Source organism: Hevea brasiliensis, chromosome 1 (assembly GCF_030052815.1).
Source record: "Hevea brasiliensis isolate MT/VB/25A 57/8 chromosome 1, ASM3005281v1, whole genome shotgun sequence".
NCBI classification, from domain to species: Eukaryota; Viridiplantae; Streptophyta; class Magnoliopsida; order Malpighiales; family Euphorbiaceae; genus Hevea; species Hevea brasiliensis.
The window spans coordinates 41,751,146-41,771,864 of NC_079493.1; positions in this window are offsets into that span (position 1 = coordinate 41,751,146).

A 20,719-nucleotide genomic window follows, 5' to 3' on the forward strand; every position below is an offset into this window, starting at 1 on the left:
CTATAGCCTGGAAAGATTGGCCAGATTGTACATATATGAGATTGTAAAACTGCATAGAGTGCCAGTATCAATTGTTTCTAACATAGATCCTAGGTTCACTTCTAGATTCTGGGGTAGTCTACAGAGAGCCCTAGGAACTAGATTGAACTCAGCACAGCATTCTACCCACAGACAGATGGCCAGTCTGAGAGGGTTATTCAGATATTAGAGGATATGCTACGGGCTTGTGTGATTGAGTTTGAAGGTAGTTGGGATACACACTTGCCTTTGATTGAGTTTGCTTATAACAACAGCTACCAATCAAGCATTGGGATGCCTCCATATGAAGCTTTGTATGGCAGAAAGTGCAGAACTCCATTATGTTGGGATGAAGTAGGTGAAAGGAAGATGATTGGGCCAGAAATTGTTCAGTAGACAGAGGAAAAGATCAGATTGATAAGAGATAGACTCAAGGCTGCATCAGACCGTCAGAAGTCCTATGTTGATTTGAAGAGAAGAGATATTGAATATGCAGTGGGTGATAAAGTATTCCTCAAAGTTTCTCCTGGGAAGAGGATTATGAGATTTGGCAGAAAGGGGAAATTGAGTCCTCATTTCATCAGACCATATGAGATTCTGGAAAGAGTGGGTCCTTTGGCATATCGGTTGGCATTACCTCCGGAGTTCGCAAGGATACACAGTGTCTTCCATGTGTTCATGTTAAGGAGGTACAGATCTGACCCATCTCATGTACTATCAGTTAAAGAGATTGAGGTAAATCCAGACCTCTCATATGAGGAAGAACCCATAGAAATTCTGGCTTATGAGGTGAAGCAGCTGAGGAATAAATAGATACACCTGGTTAAAGTGCTGTGGAACCATCATTCAGGCTAAGAAGCTACTTGGGAACATGAAGAGGATATGTGAAGACAACACCCACAGCTATTCAGAGACTAATTCCAGGTAAAATTTCAAGACAAAATTTATTCAAGGGGGGGAGAATTGTAACACCCCTATGTTCGGCAGTGCGTTCTACTGTTCCGGTGACCAGTGTTGCCCGGACAGCTAGGATGCCTAGAACTACACTTCGATATGAGTGAGGAGACATAAAATAATGAAATAAAAGAAAAGAAAATACAAGAAAAACAAAGGAAAAATAATAGCAAAGAAATATAACCAAGTTAAGCGAGCCGAGAACCCTAGCCATGGGTGACCGCACCGGGAAATCACGGCGTGGACCGTTGACTAGCCCTGGACCACGGGGAACCCTGGAAAATATTTTTAGGACTTATATAAATGTCTATTGAAGTACAAATATCATTAGAAATATCAAAGAAAAATTAATTAATTAGTACAAAGAAAAGTGAGAAATCGAAAAACGGACAAAACCCGGTGTTACCGAAAAATCGGGAATGCAACCCGAACAGGGGCATTGTGGTCATTCGACACCCTGAGTTGTCTTTTGACCTAAATGTCCATTAAAAATAAATAATATTACAATTGAAAAATATAATGAAAAATTAAATTAGTGGTACCTAATGTAAATAGCAAAAATGGGGTATAATTTGAGTAATTAACACTTTTAACTTATAATATAATTAAGTATTGGTGAGTGGAGCACTATGGGGTTAAATTAATCCTTATGTGGGCAGGTGTATTTCCACTAACACTTCATCTTCTTCATTCATCCCTTCCATGCCGAAATGAAGCTCTCCAAATCCTCCATGGCCGAATTGATTGAAGCTTCCTAAACCTCCGCCATTTCCAACCTAAGCACCAAAGTCACTTCACAAATTTTTATCCCCACATCACAAGGAAGAAATAGATACTAAATTCAAGGGATTTTGGTGAAGATTTAACAAGCCTCATCAATAGGTAAGTGTTTAAATTGATTTATTTCTTAAGTAAAATTTATGGGAAGCTTGAGATGAACAAATTGATGAAGAAAATTTGAGATTTTGGTGAGTTGTTATTATGCTCTAGTTTAGGCAGCCATGGTAATTAAAGAGTTTATATTATTTTCACATGCAATTGATGGGTATTGATGTTGATTAAAGTGAATAAAAGTTTTAGTAGGTAAATTCTTGGTGTATGTTAAAGTTGAGCACTTGAGTTGGAAATTATGTTGAATTTGAAATTCTATGCGTGAATGCCTAAATGGACAGCCATGAAATTATGTACTAAATAACCTATTTTTACATGTATTGTGGAGAATTAATGTTGACTAATATGATTTAAAATTTTGGTAAGTTAACCTCATGTATATGTGATGTTGGACCAAGTGGAGAATTGAGCTTGAAAGCAATTATAGGAGGTTTACAAATGCGGCAGCTTGTTAACCCCTTGAAAAATGCTGGAATTTATGGAATTGTTTAATGAATTGTGATCCTAAAGTTTACCAAATGTGTATGTAAGATAGTGGTGAAGATATATGTTATGATAGTGGACATGTAAATGAGCATGATTAGGTGATTAAATTGTTGTAATTGAGTTTGACAAATTCTGTACTTTATGGTGTATGTTGAGTGTGATTATAAGCTGCCAAAATGATCAACAATATGTGGTAAATTCTCTCTCTGGCTGAAGTGTTGAGGTGTGTGCCTGTTGAGGATGAATAGAATGAGTACTCATATTATTGCTAGCTAGCTATGTTATACCTCATTAGCCATCAGCTTTTGGGATGAATTGAATACCTCATTAGCCATTGGCTTTTGGGACGAATTGAACTTTGGAACATGATTAAGCTGTGTGTGATTTATTGATATGTATTATGAGATTATGAAACGGAGTTTAAATTTTTATTGACATTCACTGTCTTTTGAATTTAACCATGATTGATTTATTGAAATTTATTGTGATATTGAGAAATATATTGTGTTATTTAACTGTTGGAATTGAGATTGAGAAATATATTGAAGTGTTTTTTTTATAGGTTTTCGAAGAACTGTTTTTTCCAAAATACAGATGGCACTCTGCCAAAATTTTTACAGAAACTACCACTAATTCAAATGTGTTAGCTGTATCACTTCAGTTCAAAAAAGTTTTTATTACCTGTAAATAGTACTCACCACTGTAAAAAGAAGTAAGAAAAGTTTTAAAATCCCTTGTAGTGTATTTAATGGGTTATCAATAGACGAAGTTGGTAATTCATTAGGTATACTACGGGATCATGTTATGCCTTATAGAGGGGTAGGGTGTGACAGTTGCTTCACCTCATAAGCCAGAATCTCTATGGGTGCTTCCTTATATGTGAGGTCTGGATTCACTTCAATTTCTTTTACTGGTAGTATATGAGATGGGTCTGATCGATACCTCCTTAACATAGACACATGGAAGATATTATGTATCTTTTTTAACTCTGGAGGTAGTGCCAAACGATATGCCAAAGAACCCACTCTCTCCAGAACCTCATATGGTCTAATAAAACGAGGACTCAGTTTCTCCTTTCTGTCGAATCTCATGATTTTCTTCCAAGGGAAACCTTGAGGAATACTTTGTCACCCTCTGCATACTTAATATCCCTTCTCTTTAGATCAATATAGGACTTTTGATGGTTTGATGCAGTCTTAAGTCGATCTCTGATCAACCTGATCTTCTCTTCAGTTTGTTGAACAATTTCAGGCCCAATCATCTTCCTTTCACCTATATCATCCCTACACAAGGGAGTTTTGCATTTTCTACCATACAAAGCTTCATATGGAGGCATTCTAATGCTTGATTGGTAGCTCTTATTGTAAGTAAACTCAATCAAAGGCAAGTGTGTGTCCCAACTGCCCTCAAACTCAATCACACAAGCCCGTAGCATGTCCTCCAAGATCTGAATTACCCTCTCAGATTGGCCATCTGTCTGTGGGTGGAATGCCATGCTGAAGTTCAATCTAGTTCCTAGGGCTCTCTGAAGACTACCCCAGAATCTAGAAGTAAACCTAGGATCTCTGTTAGATACAATAGATATTGGCACTCCATGCAGTCTTGCTATGTCATTAATGTACAACTTGGCCAATCTTTCTAAATTTTAGTTCATCTATACTGGCAGAAAATGAGCAGACTTGGTCAGTCTGTCAACAATGACCCATACTGCATCATGACTCTTCTTTGTCCTCAGAAGTCCCATCACAAAATCCATTATTATTCTCTCTCATTTCTGTTCTGGTACTGGTAGTGGATGTAACAACCCAGCGGGTACTTGGTGCTCTGCCTTCACTTGCTGATAAGTTAGGCATTTGGAAATAAATTTTGCCACATCTCTTTTCATACCCATCCACCAGTAATGCTCCTTTAGCCCTCTATATATTTTTGTACCATCAGGGTGCATGGCAAAAGGAGACTCATGTGCTTCCTTCAAAATGATCTGTTTCAAGTCAACGTCATTAGGAACGCACATTCTGCCCTGGTGTAGCAGTAGACCATCATCTCTCACTGAGAATTTTGGTTTCTTGCCCTGCCAGACTTCTTCTAATAGCTTCTGATACTTATGATCATTCTGAACAGCCATTCTAATCTGATCAATCAACACTGGCTGTACATGCCATGCAACTGCTGTCTGCCCCTCATCATTAATCTCTAAACTGGCATGTAATAATCTCAACTCATGTACCATAGATAAAGGAGTAACCCGTAGACTTGCCATAGTCTTGCGACTTAAGGCATTAGCCACAACATTAGCTTTTCCTAGCTGATAGTCTATCAGACAATCATAGTTTTTTATTAACTCTAACCATCTCCTCTGTCTCAAATTCAACTCATTTTAAGTGCTCAAATACTTCAAACTCTTATGATCTGTGTAGATGTAACACTTTTCCCCATATAAATAGTGTCCCCAGATATTAAGAGCGAACACAATAGCTGCAACCTCCAAGTCATGTTTCGGATAATTCCTCTCATGTGGTTTCAGCTGGCGTGATACATAGGAAATGACATTCTGATCTTGCATCAGTACACAACCTAACCCATTATGAGAAGCATCACTATATACTGTGTATTCTTTACCCGGTGTGGGTAAAGTCAAGACTGGAGCCTCAGTCAAACACCTCTTCAATTCATTAAAACTCTGCTGGCATTTATCCGTCAATTAAAAGTTCACATCTTTCCTAAGCAGCTTGGTCAATGGAGATGCCAACATGGAGAATCCTTTCACAAACCGGCGATAGTATCCAGCTAACCCCAGAAAACTGTGAATCTCTGTGATATTTCTAGGTGGTTTCCACTTAAGGACAATTTCTATCTTGCTAGGATCTACCTTAATACCCTCAGCTGATACTATATGCCCTAAAAAGGATATCTCTTTCAGCCAAAATTCACATTTCGATAATTTTGCATACAGCTATTTCTCCCTCAAAGTTTGCAGTACAATGTGCAGGTGTCTATCATGCTCTTCTGCACTCCTCAAATAAACCAATATATCATCTATAAATACCACAACAAACTGATCGAGATATGGTCTGAAGATAGTATTCATCAGATCTATAAAAGTAGTCGGAGCATTAGTTAACCCGAATGGCATGACTAAGAACTCATAATGGCCATAACGGGTTCTAAAGGCAGTTTTAGGAATACTCTGCTCTTGTACTTTCAGCTGATAATAACCTGATCTCAGGTCAATTTTGGAGAACACAGCTGCACTCCTCAACTGATCAAACAAATCATCAATGCGGGGTAATGGATATCTATTCTTTATTATCACCTTATTCAACTGTTGATAGTCAATACATAAGCGGAGAGTGCCATCCTTCTTCTTAACAAACAACACTGGCACTCCCCAAGGTGACACACTAGGGCAGATGAAGCCCTTGTCAAGCAACTCTTGCAACTGCACTTTCAATTCTTTTAGTTCTGCTGGTGCCATTTTATATGGTGTTATAGAGATTGGGTCCACACCAGGGATAACATCAATCTCAAACTGCACCTCTCTTTCTGGAGGTAATCCTAGCAATTTATCAGGGAACACATCCAGAAAGTCACATACTGTGGGGATGTCCCTCAATGCTGGACTACCCACTTGGGTGTCTATCACATGTGCCAAGTACGCCTCACAACCCTTCCTAATCATTTTTCTGGCCAGTGCAGCTAAAATGATGTTTGACGGTAATAACTGCCTCTCCCCATGTATTACTATATCACCATACTGAGGGAGACCAAAAGTGACTGTCTTCAGTCTACAGCTAATCATTGCATGATGCCTGGCTAACCAATCCATGCCCAAGATAATATCATAATCTCTGAAGGGCATTTCAATCAAATCTGACAGAAAAACATGCCCTTGGATCACCAAAGGACAGTCTCTATAGATTCTATTAACCCTAACCTCCTGACATAATGGACTAGTTACTAGCACATCATAGTCCATTTGTACACACTAGATAGCAGTAGAACACATCACACTAGCAATGACATATGAATGTGTGGAGCCAGGATTAAACAACACATATGCATCTTGGTCAAGGATAGAGAAAATACCAGCTGCTACATATGATGTTTCAACCTCCTCTCTCTGTCTCATGGTATAGACTCTAGCTAGTGCACCACTTGGTTATGGCTGGTTAACAGTACTCTCACTTCCATGAGTGCTACCAGGACCCCTACCTCTGCCTCTACCTCTACCTCGACCAGGTGGCTGTGACCCTCTGGGTGCAGAGACTTGGGTTGATCCCTCAAATGTAGCAGAAGGTCTAGATCGGCGTGGACTAGTACAATCCTTAGCAAAATGTCCACTCCCTCCACAGTTGAAACATGCATCGGTGGCCTTGAAACATACCCCAACGTGTGTTCTACCACAAGCTCACACTGCCGGACTGATAAAGCTCCTCGAGATATCTGCTGGGTCTGCTGACCCGGTGGTCTTTGGCCAGAGAATTGCCTCTGCCAGATCTACGAGAGTTGGATCCTCCAAACTATTTCCTCTTTCCAGAACCACTCTCGATAGCCTAGGCCGTAGCCTTTTTAGTCTTTTCTTTCTCTTGAGTGCCCTTCTTCACTACCCCTTCTGATTCTATCTTTTCCTGTTCCAGGGCTTGCAAAATCAGCTTAGAAAAATTTTGGTGTCTAACTCCCACAACTTGCATTCTTAAGCTAGGCCTCAACCCAGCCTTAAACCTCTTACATCTATCTCTGGGGGTGGAGACTAAGCTTCCAGCATAGTGACTTAGCCTTGAAAAGTCCGCTCATACTCTGCTATTGTTCTGTCCCCTTGCTTCAAGCTCAAAAATTCTTGTAACTTCATATCCACATAAGTATTAGGGACCCACTTCTGCCTGAATTCCCTTAGGAAGTCTGTCGATGTCAGCACAGGTGGCTCAACCAGGCTGTGGGGGATGGTCTTCCACCATTCATATGCATCCCCTTATAACAAAGAAACAAAGTACTCGAACTTCAGCTCTTCTACACACTGCAATTTTCTGAAAACCCGTTCCATTCTCTCTAACCACTGTTCTACCTCCAGTGGATCCACAGTGCCCTTAAACTCGGTGGGCCCAAATTTTATTAATTTTTCATATTGCCGAGCCGAGGGCTGTGGTTGTGCTTCAGATGCTTGCATATGAGCTTTAGGTGGCACATTTCCCTCCATTTGTTGGAAAAACGTAGCCATCTGCTGTGCAAACTGAGCAAGAAACTGCGGTGCTAGAGTAGGAGCTGGAGTGGCTGACCCATTCACGTTCTGGAGTGCTGGGGCTTCCCCTTGGACCTCAACCTCGATAGATTGCTCCACGGAATGATCGCCCTCTTCCATTCTATTTCCCAAAATTTTCTACTTCCTGAGATCAAACACAGGGAGGTTGACCTCCATTATTGCATATTCATGATGTAAATATATCATATGTATCAATTAAAGACACTTGAGCAGTTGTACTTATCAAAGAAATATTCACATACATAGTCAAAATTCATTGCAAAACTATGCTCTGATACCACTAAAACATGTCACACCTTACCCCTCTGTAAGGCATAACATGATCCCATAGAATACCTAATGAATTATCGAACTTTATCTACCGATAACTCATTAAGTACCCTACAAGGGATTTTAAAACCATTTTCTTACATTTTGGAAGTAGTGAGCATTTTAGTAGGAATTAAAAACATTTAATTAAAGTTTCAAAACTAGTAAAAATTTTTATCCATTTTTATTTCTCCACAAATTTTAGAAAAATTTTGGCAGAGTGCTGTCTGTATTTGGAGAAAATAGTTTTTCAAAGGCCTGTAAAAACACTTCTAATAAATATTTCTACAACTCCCAACCTCCAAATAATCTCAATTTAACTCAAAATTTTCAGATCAAACCACTTCAAAATAATTCCATTAACATTGCATTCAGTAAAGCTAATCTACATTCACAAGTTTAATTTACAGATATAAAATTCAAACATAATACTATTACAGTTTATAAATACAACTGCTCAACTTTACATTAATACATATGAATAATATTTATTTACATCAAACTAAATTACATTACGTATAAAATAATACCCATACAAAAAGATTAGCAAAGTCCTTGTCAATTCAGCAGCTCACTCTGCTGCTATGTCCTTGCCCTTATCTGCGACAGCAAAATAAGCTATCGCTGAGTATAAAAATACTCAGTGGTGCACAATAAAAATTTGAAATGTAATACATAAAACATTTATTGACAAATCACAATTTAAATATTTCGCAATTATTAAAACTCATTATAGCACAATTTTGGTCAAACAATTTAATAAACATAGTGTTGCCAATTCATACACAACTTAAGCCATGACACAAAATTTTCGATCAATGCCGTGTTGTACACCACGGCAAAGCGATCTACAACCCCACTAATCGAAATCAATGAGGGAGGTGGCTAGCTAGCTAATGAATACTCATCCAATCTACAACCTCAACTGGTAAACCAGAGAGGGAGGAAAATAATCGTTCTCAACCCCATAAATGGAGGAGGAATAATACGGCACTGTCATGCTAAGTGTGAATCCGAAATCAATTTAAAGCAATTTATTTAAATATTGCATACAAACTCAAATCAATTTCCAAAGTCAGATTTTCATTCACAAGGTGGCAACACAAAAGTTCTTAAACTCATAATTAATACAAAAATTTCATAATGCGTACTAAATCAAATTCTCAATGAGAAAATGCTTAAATAAGGTTTATTGTGCACAAACCTGACGTGAGTTGCCTCTAGGCCTTAATTCAGTCTCCTAGACCTTCCAAGTCTTTTTCAACTGAAACACGAAATTTATAGTGTCTCAGTATCTTTGCCTCACAATAATTCTATTAATTAATTCATATATGTTCAATTCTCACCCCAATATGCTTAAACTTACATTCTTGAAAATTTTCATGTTGGGGTTACTATTCATGGTATTATTTAAGTCAAAATATTGACTTTCTTATGGTTAAAAGGTATGGGAACCCCAACTATACTCACATACCACATTTTGGTTACCAAACTTATTGGTTTTGGTCATTTTCTCAAAACTTAAGTCTTTTAGGCAAACTTTCAAATTTTTAGTTTAGGTGACCTATTTTGCACTATTCCATTAGTTATGTGGCTGTTAGAATTTGGCTCAGCTTTCTTTACAGAAGTTGTTCCTTATTGTCTTAACTTTATTTTCCTTTTTGAATCACTCCATTTGGAGTTTTGTAGCTCAAGTTATAGCCATTTGAACATGGCTGGCCGAACTGGCCTAACCCAGATTTTCTGGGCACCAAAACTAGTTTTGGCAGTTTTAGGTCACCAAATTTGGGTAGCTAAATGACTTAGTTAAAAGCATAATTTGAGTTTGTGTTCTTCATAAAAGTTGTAGGTCTATATCTCAGATTTCTACTGGTAAAATTTCAGGTCATTTAGACCTGCCTAGCCCAAGTTATGGCCAAATGAACAGATTCATTTGGTCATTTTTGTACAGGGTAGAACACTCAATTCTGGATTTGGCCAATTTGTTCACTATGCTATAGTCACTTTTTAGGCATAATTCCAGAATGAAAAATATGCCATTTTGTGTCTAGTTTCATTACTAATTGGCCTCACACCAATTGGGTTGGTAAATTTTCAGGTTTGGTCCCTGAAAGGGACCTTGGTCATGCTGCCTGCATAATGACCATATCCAATCTGAATCTCCACTTGATTCCCACACTTCCAACATACCACAATTGGTCACATATGAGCATTTTTCAGCTCAAACAAGGTCAAACACACCATTTGACCAATTCTCAAAATTTTGTCTCCCAAACCCTAGGTCCAAAACCCTAACTTTGCTACTTGACTTAATTCTTGAAATTAAAATGTATACACATAACCTATATAATCATTTAAGCTTACATATACTTTTAATTCAATCAAAACACATCATATTCTCATAAATCTATGGCTGGCTGAAATCACACATAGTCCTCCAAAGATGTTTTCTTTTCATTTTAAATATATTTCTAGGTTTATTCAACTATAAACACAATAATTCAACTAGAAATTCAAAGTTTAGCTTACTAACCTTCTCTTTGAAATTCAACCACCCAATTCCTTTACTTTTCTTTCAAACTTTCTTGATTAATCTTCCTTTCTAGTTGCCCAAACAAGGTTTAATTATGGAACTTGCAATTTCTATGGCTAAATTTTGGTTTCTTCAAGCTCAAAAATGAGATTTCATGGAGGATTTTGAGAGTGAGAGGGAGAGGGTGAGAGAGAAGTGGGGCGGCAACAAGATGAAGAAGACAACTTTTTTTTTTTCTTTTCTTTTATAAATTTTAACTTAATTACTAAATAATTATCCCACATTTTTTTAATATTTAATGATTAAGTTTATTGCATCATGCATGATGTAATAACTTTTTCACTTTTTCTTTTTCTTCTTTTTTTATTTTCTATTTATTTTTCTATTAGTTCTTTAATTTAATTCCCAATTTCAAAATTTTCTTTTCTCTGATTTTATTTAACAGTCAGGTCAAGAGTCAGCTCTAGGGGTCAATTGACCAAATTACCCCTTGCCGGTTCGACCCGGTTTGTAAATATTTCAATATTTCTTTCTGATCCCTGACCTAATTATTTGACCTGCTTAACAATTCTTTTTCGTGATTTTCTCTTTTTCACTGTGTTCACAATAGTCCTAAGGACCTCGGTGTCACATTTTACAGTTCAAAATTTGAGTTTAAATCGACCTCGCAGTCCTTCCCGAGAAGGTCACCCATCACTGTGACTCTCGGCTCATTTAACTTATTATGTTATATTTTTCTTATTTATGCTTAACTAAATGACAATTACTAATTATTTGTATTCAGGGCTTATCTAGTTGTCTTAGATGTGGTTTAACTTCTCTTAATTGTTCGGACTGACACTGGTCACCGGAATAGTAAAATATACTAGGCTATACAAATAGGGGTGTTACACCAAATACTCTAGGCTATTTTTTTTTTTTTCAGTGCCCATCCTTTAGACAATGGAGACATTTTCTTTTATCTACAACAGTTTCAGCCTTCTCTTTCTTCTGAGATTGGTTTTTGGTAATTTTTCCAGAAGGGCCAAGGGTAGAAGTTTTCTTCTTTTTGTTGCTTTTCTTCTTCTTGGACTTTCTAAGAGAAGAAGTAACTAAAGTTATTTCTTTCCCTTTACTGCCAAGCATATTATCTTGCACAATGACCAGCAAGTTTAACAGATCAGCCAAAGTGCATTTTTGTTTGGTCGTATAGAAGTTTGTGATAAAAGATCCAAATGACTCTGGAAGGGTTTATAAGATCAAATCTATTTGCAATGTGAAGTCCATGGTAAAATCAAGTGCCTCAAGCTGCTCAATGAGCCTGATCATCTTGTGCACATGGGCTCCCACATCCATCCCTTCATTCATTTTCATCCTGAATAGCTGCTTAGATATCTCATATCTAGCATTCTTACTATGCTTACCATACAACTCTTATAGGTGATTTCAGATGCCCTTCTCATGTTGCTTCTGTAACTTAGTAGTCATAAAAGCAAGCATGTAGTACTTGGCTTGCATGTCATGTTCTTTCCACTTATCTAAAGTGTCACGTTACTCTGGTGTGGTCCCTTCTATTAAAGTACCAAGAACTTTAGAATCCAGAATGTATCCTATATGCTCTAAATTCAATACTATCTTTAGATTTCTTAATCAATTTGAGAAATTAGGCCCAATTAGCCTATTATTATCTAGTACACCAGCAAGATTGTTGGATAGTTGTGTTATCATTTTATCACATTAAACTATAGAAAATAATAAAATTTTAATTAGTTTATTATATCAAGTAATTAACCAAAATGATCATTATAACACCTCGAACCTCTGATTTATGAATAGTACCATTTTTGGTTCGTGACTAATACTATTCAAAAACACCTTGAGGACCAAAAATAAATAGAAAATTAATTAAGATAGATAAAATAAAAATTTAAGTGACCCAAAAATATAAAGATTCACCAGGTATATTGTAAAAGAGAGATTATGACTCGATAAGGGGCATTTTGGTCAATTCACTTTAAGAGTTGATTTTTTTGACCAAAAGGTCAATTTAATTAAATAAAAATAAATTATTGAATTATGAAGAAATGTTGAGGAAAATTTAGTGTAAACATAAAAAGAAAAGAAAGGAAATAAAATTGTAAGTTTTATGACATTTTTGACACAATTAAAATTTTTAATTGAAATAAACTAATTTTGGGAATAAATATATATAAAAGACAAGACAAATTAAAAAGCCATTTCTTCCCTTTCTTTTCTATTTAGTTACCACCCACTCTCTCTCTTTCTCTCTTTGTTTCTTTCTTCTTCTTCCTTCTTTCTCCATTGACACCCATTCTCAAAACTCAATTCCTTGCTTTCCCTCCATGGGTTTTCATCTAATTGGTAGAGAACATCAAATTAATCTTTGATTTAGAGATTAAAAGCAAGGGAAAACAAGAGATTAGAAGAGGAACAAGATTTGGAAGAGATTGGAAGTGAGAAAAATCATCAAGTGAGGTAAGCTCTCTCTTTCATGCTTGATTTACCAAGTATGCTTTAAATCAAGTTTGAGTGTGATGAAATAACATGAGAAATTGAAAGAAAACATGTATGGAAATCTAAACTAGGGTTTTGGCCAACATAGGGAAAATTAGGGTTTTTATGTATTTTAGTTAAATTAATGATAAATCTAAGTTAAATTAAAGTAGTATGCATGATTGGGAGTAGTAATATTTTATGAGATTGCATAAATTGAATTATGGAAGTTTAGGGTTCATAGGGAAATTGGGTTTTAGTGTTAGAGAGTGAAATTGGTGTGTGTAGTATTAAATTATGATCATTTGAGGTTTATTTAGTTTGAATTGACATTGGGTTGATGAATGGAAGTAATGAAATAGTAGGATTAGGGAAAATTGCAAACTTTGGTGTTTGAAAATTGTGAGGTTTGTGCTAGGAAGTGCCATTAATGTGTCAATGCTAAATTATAGTCATTTTGGGTGAATTAAATGTGAATTAAGGTTAGTTAACGGAAGTAATTGAAGAAATGAAAAATTGAACTTAGGGCAGAATTTTGCACACTGAATTCAGTGTGTTTGGAAGCCCATAACTTAAGCTACACAACTCCAATTGGTCTGAAACCAATTGGAAACGAAACTTAAGAAATAGGACTAGAATGTTTGTGAAGATACCCTGCCTCGAAAATGACCTTAAGCTATCCGAAATGAGCCTTGAACTTAGAGACAAAATTTTGGAACCTGCAAAATTTGACCATATGAACAGTAAAATTTGCAAAGCCATAACTCTCTCTAGAAAACTTCGATTTAGGTGATTCTTAAACTGATGGAAACCTAAGACATAGTAGAACATTTCATATGAAGAACTTGAGGCCAAATTATGGACTTAACCCAATTAAACTGCTAAGTAAATTTGAATCACCGAATCTATAGAAATCTGGAAATCTGCAGATTTACCATATGAATAGTAAACTTTGCATGGCCATAACTCTCTCTAAAAAACTCCGATTTAGACGATTCTTGAACCAATAGAAACATAAGACATAGTAGAACATTTCGTATGAAGAATATTAGACTAAATTATGGACTTAACTTGATCAAATTGTTGAACCAATTTGGATCGATAAATCTATCAGAACTGAATTTGCAGGATGAATAGTGACGTAAACAGTAACCGTGTTTTGGTCATAACTTGAGCTACACAACTCTGAATTAGGAAATTCAAAAAGGAAAATAAAGTTAAGACCTAGATGAACAATTTTCATGAAGCACGCCTCACCAAATTATGATCGAAACTAGGTAAAAATTGGGTTTAAAGATTGTGGCACCAAGTTGTCAAAAACCAAAACTCTCTAAAATTTACAAAGCTAATTTGGGATGCCTTAGACATTCATGTAATGAGTTCTTGGCAGCAATTGAGATGTGTATTGAGACATTCTATTTGTCACACCTTACCCCTCTGTAAGGCATAACATGATCCCGTAGAATACTTAATGAACTACCAAACTTCACCTACTGATAACTCATTAAGTACCCTACAAAGGATTTTAAAACAATTTTCTTACTTTTATAAGTGGTGAGCATTTTCTAATAGGCATTAAAATCATTTATTTGAAGTTTTAAAACTAGTAAAAATTTTTGGCCCATTTTGTTTTTCGGCAAATTTTATAAAAATTTCGGCAGAGTACCGTATATATTTTGAGAAAACAGTTCTTCAAATACTAGAAAAAAAAGCACTTTCAATAATTTTTCTCAACAACTTCTTCAAATTTACAATCAATTCCAACCAATTTCTCAAGTTTCAAAATTCAGTAATCCTCAAGATACTGTCAATCAATTTCATTCATTCATATTTTATTAAAGATAAACAATTTATATACATCATACTAAAAATTTACATTAAAAAAAATTCAAACTAAATTTTATTACAAACTTTATACAAACTTTGTACAAGCTGCTCAAGACCAATTTTACATGTCCATACATTTACGTGTATTACATACTTCAAAATAAATATTTACTGTCAGGGTATAAATTATACCCGATAACTTCAAGTAGGTAGGTCCTCAATCCTCAGCAGCTCAGTCTGCTGCTCCTCTAGTCTCTAAATCTATGACAGCAATAACAGCCATCGCTGAGTACTAGGACTCAGTGGTGCACAACATACTAAAATAATCTTTATGTAGAATTTAAATCATATTTATTCAAAAATTAGACTGAATATGAGAATTAAATATAAAACATGAATTATGAGATTTTAATCCAAATAATTTCATTTCGAAGTATCAAAACACATTTCATAAAACTCACAGTTATATCATGCCATTCGAAACAAATATAATCTCAATAGCCAAAGGCTAAGGAGAAGTCACATCACAAGGTTAGCTAGCTCAAATATATGGATATCCATTCAATTTCTTCTTCTACTGGCACACACCTCAACACTTCAGCCAGAGAAGGAATCAAAATTCGAAACTGATTACCCCCACTAGTCATGCTAGTGAGGTGTTCAAATATATGGTCATGACACTGTGGTTTCAAAACTTATCTTAATAATTTACTAAACATTGCCTTTTCAAATATACACAATAACTTTCAACAATTTAAATCAAAGCATCACAAATAATTTCACAATTCACTATTTCAAATTATTCAAAACAATATGCAGAAAATAATTTACAGAAATTATACGTTATGCACAAACCTTAAGCGAGTCGCTTCTTGGCCTTGACTCGATTCCTCGGGTTCTTTCCCGGTGTTCTTTTCCACTGAAACACACAATTTCACAGTGTTTCAGTACCATAACTTAGCATAAATCCAAAAATAAATTTAAATTCACTTTTACCTAGCTCTAATGTGCTAAACTCGACGTTCTTTAAATTTTGTGTTTTGGGGTTACTATTCACTACACTATTCAAGTCAATTTGTTGACTTTCCAAGGCTTAATAGGTATGGAAATTCCAACTTCACCCACATACCACATTTTGGTCACTAAATTTGTTGGCTTTGGTTGTTTACTCAAATTCTAAGTCTTTTAGGCAAATTTGCAAATTTTCAGTTTTGGTGTCTTAAGTTGTACTGTTCCATTAGTCATTTTTCTGTTAGAATTTGGTAAAACTTCCTTCATGGAAAATGTTTCCTAATGTCTTAAATTTATTTTTCTTTTTGAATCACTCCAATTGGAGTTTTGTAGCTCAAGTTATAGCCATTTGAACCATGGCTGCCGGATTAGACTTAACCCAGATTTCTGGGCAATTTCTGGTTCTGGCAGTTTTAGGTCACCAAATTTAGGTGGCCAAATGACTTGGTTAATGGAAAAATTTGGGCTTGTGTTATTCATGAAAGTTTTAGGTCTATATCTCATCTGTCCATTAGTAAAATTTCAGGTCATTTAGACCTGCCTAGTTCAAGTTATGGCCAAATGAACAAACACTGTTCATTTGGTCAATTTGTACAGGTCAGACTTGTTAGTAGTATGCCCTAGAGCATATCATTTAGTACGTATCTTGTACATATTTTATTAATAAAAGGCATTTTCACTTTTCCGTTTACATAATATATTTATGTGTAATAAAAAAGGTCCATTGATATTTTGTTAGAAATATTATTCTTAAGTTGTTAAGAATATGAGTGACAATATTTCTAGCACAAAGTATCATAAATAGGTTCACAATCAAGGATACTTCATAATAAGGACATGACTTATCCAGAAAGATTGTATTCATGTTTGTTCCCAAGTTATTTATATGAGATATAAATAAGATGGAATGGTGAGTCTCATGCCATATAACAAACATGATAGGCACTTATAAATGATAAGTAGTAGAACCGGTGACACTTATGACAAGCACATGGAGTTTACTCTTGTCAATGTTTTGTCATAAATCATATCGTGCATATAATCTTTAGACACGAGATATCACAGTTATCTTGTATATAGGTAGTTTGAGTTTGATACTGCTTTCATACTTGTACTGTGTATGGGTATATGGGCATGTGTTGGCTCATACTAGTTATATATGGAGGTAGGTGTTGATCAAGATGGAATCTGTTCCTCTAAGTAAATAGAGATAAAATCCTATGTTCATTTAATTGTTCTTGATGTTTCAAGTTCCTGGCCAGGACAGATAGATTTATTAGAAAGAGTTTTCGATGAGAAAATCTTTTTAATCAAGAACTGGAATTAAAAGAGAACATAATATTCATAGCAAATGGAGTTTGACATAAACCATGACTCTAGCTTGAGTTAGGATTTTGTAACAGAGAGATTCTAGTGCATGGTAACATATGATTATAGGTTCATTTAAGGTAAACCTTATTACTAATTGGGTGGCCATGGCATGCTATGCTAGGTGTTAACCATGGTCTATGAGGTTCATAAAATGATTTAGAGAAATCATTTATGGTAAGAAAGAGTTCTGATGATATTAAGAGTTGATATCATGTCTCATTGCCAATTAGTGATGAGCCTAGTAAGTCACACACATACACAAGTAATCACCTATTTAAATATGATTTAATTAATTAATTAAAGAGTTTAATTGATTAATTAAATAGGTTTGGTTTGCAATTAAATTGCAAAGTCCCTAGCATGACTTGAAACCAAATCTAGATTATTGGATGTATAATATAAGTTAAATTTATATTTAAAGTGTTTAAATATGAATTTAATTAATGAAAAATTATTTAATAGAGATTAATTAATTTATATTTGATATAAATTAATTAGAAGAAGAAAATAATTATTTTGGGTTAAGAACTCAAAATTAAGACACAGGGGCATTTTGGTCATTTTACAGTGTGACACGTGGCACCATGAGATGGTGACACATGGCATAACACATAAGCTTGCCAAATGTTTTTTAATCATGTAAGATGATTAAAATCAAGATTAAATATAGGTTTGACACTTGGCACAATGTGATTGGGTCACTTAAACATAGAGCTAATCAAAGGGTGACATGTGGTAAGGGTTTAATGTGTTAACCTAGCTATTTAAGTGTTGTTATGAGAAAATAAAATACAACCAGCAGCCACACTCCTTTGTCACGCCACTTTGAGGGTTTTTATCTCTTCTTCTTCATCTCTTATCAATTCAAAGAGAGTAGCCATCAATCTCTTGAATTAAGAACACTAGAAATTGTTTCTAGTGTCCTGTTTACATCTTTAATCTCTTTAAAGGCAGAACTTGATTTTCTAATTAATAGAAAAAGCTTTAGAAGCTATTCAAGGGCTGCCATAGGTGTTCTTGGTGTGGACAAGCTAGAGGGACAACATCTGGTGTCCTGAAGACGAATCTCAAAGCGAGACACCGCTGCGATTGCATCAAGAGGTTAGTGTAATCGTTCTTGATTTAATCTAGGGTTCTAAAATTAATCTGATTAATTTTAAAATCTTAAATGGCAAATACAGATCCAAAAACATATTAAAAGAGTTTTAATATGTTGTTTATCATTGAAATCAAATAGATAAAAATAAATCTTGCAAGATGCATGTGACCCTAGGTGAAAATTTTTGAACTCAATGGTATAAACTTGTGTTTTTCACGCTTCCGTTCCTTCAATTGGTATTAGAGCCACTATATTTGCCATTTAGATTGTTGATTATATGATTTAATTGTGTGTTTGATCATGAGATCAAAAGTTCATTGCTGGTTGCAAAGCAAGTTGGCGGCATACTTGAAAAAATACCATCAATGGTGTGCATGGTTTGGCTTCCATGGGTGGTTTAAGGTTTGGCTTTTAATTCTGCAATTGTTGTATGATCTAAGGCCTATTCTTTGACTAATTAAAGTGTTTAATTAGTAGTTTTTATCACACAATTAAATTATGATTCAAATCAGAATTTTAAAAATTGTTTGAATGTGATTCAAATCTGAATTTTAAAAGTTGTTTGAATGTGATTCAAATCTGAATTTTTAAAGTTGTTTGAATCATATTTAAATCTGATTTTTTAAAATTGATTGAATAAAATTCAGATCTAATTTTTTAAAAAATGTTTGAATGTGATTCAAATCTGATTTTTTAAAAAATGTTTGAATGTGATTCAAATATGAATTTTTGAAGTTGTTTGAATGTGATTCAAATCTGAATTTTTAAATTTGTTTGAATGAGATTCAAATCTGAATTTTTAAATTTATTTGAATCATATTCAAATCTAGATTTTTAAGTTGAATATGAGATATTCAATTTAATTTAAGTATGTATGTTTTATTTAATTGTTAAATAGTGATATGCATGATGGATGATCATGGACTATAAAAGACCAATGTGATTGGATTTATTTCTTTTATGTTTCTTTGGGATTGTAAATTAATTAATTTATTTTAATTTTTTTTTGGGCATGTATTATTAAGTTTGTAATAATTTTTGGGTTGTAATTTCATTTATTTAAGTTCTTGTAAATTCGCCTTGGTATGCCAAGGATTACTATGTAATATTGGATTGCAAGAAGTTCAAGGAGGTCAAGAGCATTGGTGGGACCGGTGGGAGAATTCAAGATCAAGTGTTGATTATGTACTCCTTCAGCAACTCTTGTAAAATGAATGAATGAAATGCACCTAGGAATGCCCGATTCAATTCTTGGTGGCTCAATTGAATCCCTTAGAAAGTCCATGATCATACCATATTTATTGCTTATCCATGAATGCATGAGATGTATGGGAATGTATGCAATTATATGATATATGCATGCTAAATGGATAATGTGCAAAGTGAGACCTTAATAGTAAATAGAATGACCATAAAATCTTCCAAACAAATGATTAAGTTGGAAATGCTATAATTAAAGTAATTATAACATAGGCCCTCCATTGGGGCAATTATTTTAAGAAATTTTAAATAGTTGCATAAGATGCAATTTATTTAAGAGATTTTCTTAAGAATAATTGTTAAGCATGAGATGTTGTAAATATGTAAATGGTTTAGTGGCCAATATTGGATGTACTTGAGGACATTAAAATTATTTGCATAATTACTGGCTCAATGGGATCAACTTAACTGATGCAAGATAAGTCAATAATGGATGTACCTGAGATTTTGAGCATTAGGGGCTAGATAAAGGATTGAACCTCACATGAGATGTGATGGGCAAAGAGTTGCTCACTTATAGTTTATTGTAATTCCAATAATGGATGTACCTAAGGATGATCAATAGAATTATAAGAATTCAATCACCCACTAGAAATCCATCCAACTAGGAAATTTTCTACTTTGGAAGTGTAGGATTCGCTAAGTTAGTGGGAGGACCAATTTAATTAAAAGACCATAATCATTTTGGTTAATTACATGATACATTTACTAATTAATCTGGTTATTTTCTGCGATTAATTTTACGATAAAAATGAGCACAAAACAACCACCACCATCCAATATCCTTGCAAGCATACTTGATCACAATAGGTTGACAGGACCTAATATGTCTGATTGGCTAAGAAATTTGAAACTTGTCCTGAACCTTGAACATATAGGATATGTTCTAGATTCAAATGTTCCTGATCCCTTACCTCCAGAGGCCACACAAGAGGAATATGAAACTTTGGACAAGTGGAAGGAGCATGATATGAGAGCTAAGTGTTACATGCTTGCTTCCATGAGTAATGAGTTACAGAAGCAATATGAGAACATGCAGAGTGCGAGTGAGATCCTCCTTCACCTACAAGAGTTGTATGGTGAGCACAGCAGGAATGCTAGGTATGAGATATCTAGACAGCTATTCCGTATGAGGAAGTCTGAGGGACAGAATGTTGGGGATCATGTCCACAAGATGATTCGGATGATTGAGCAGTTGGAACATCTTGAC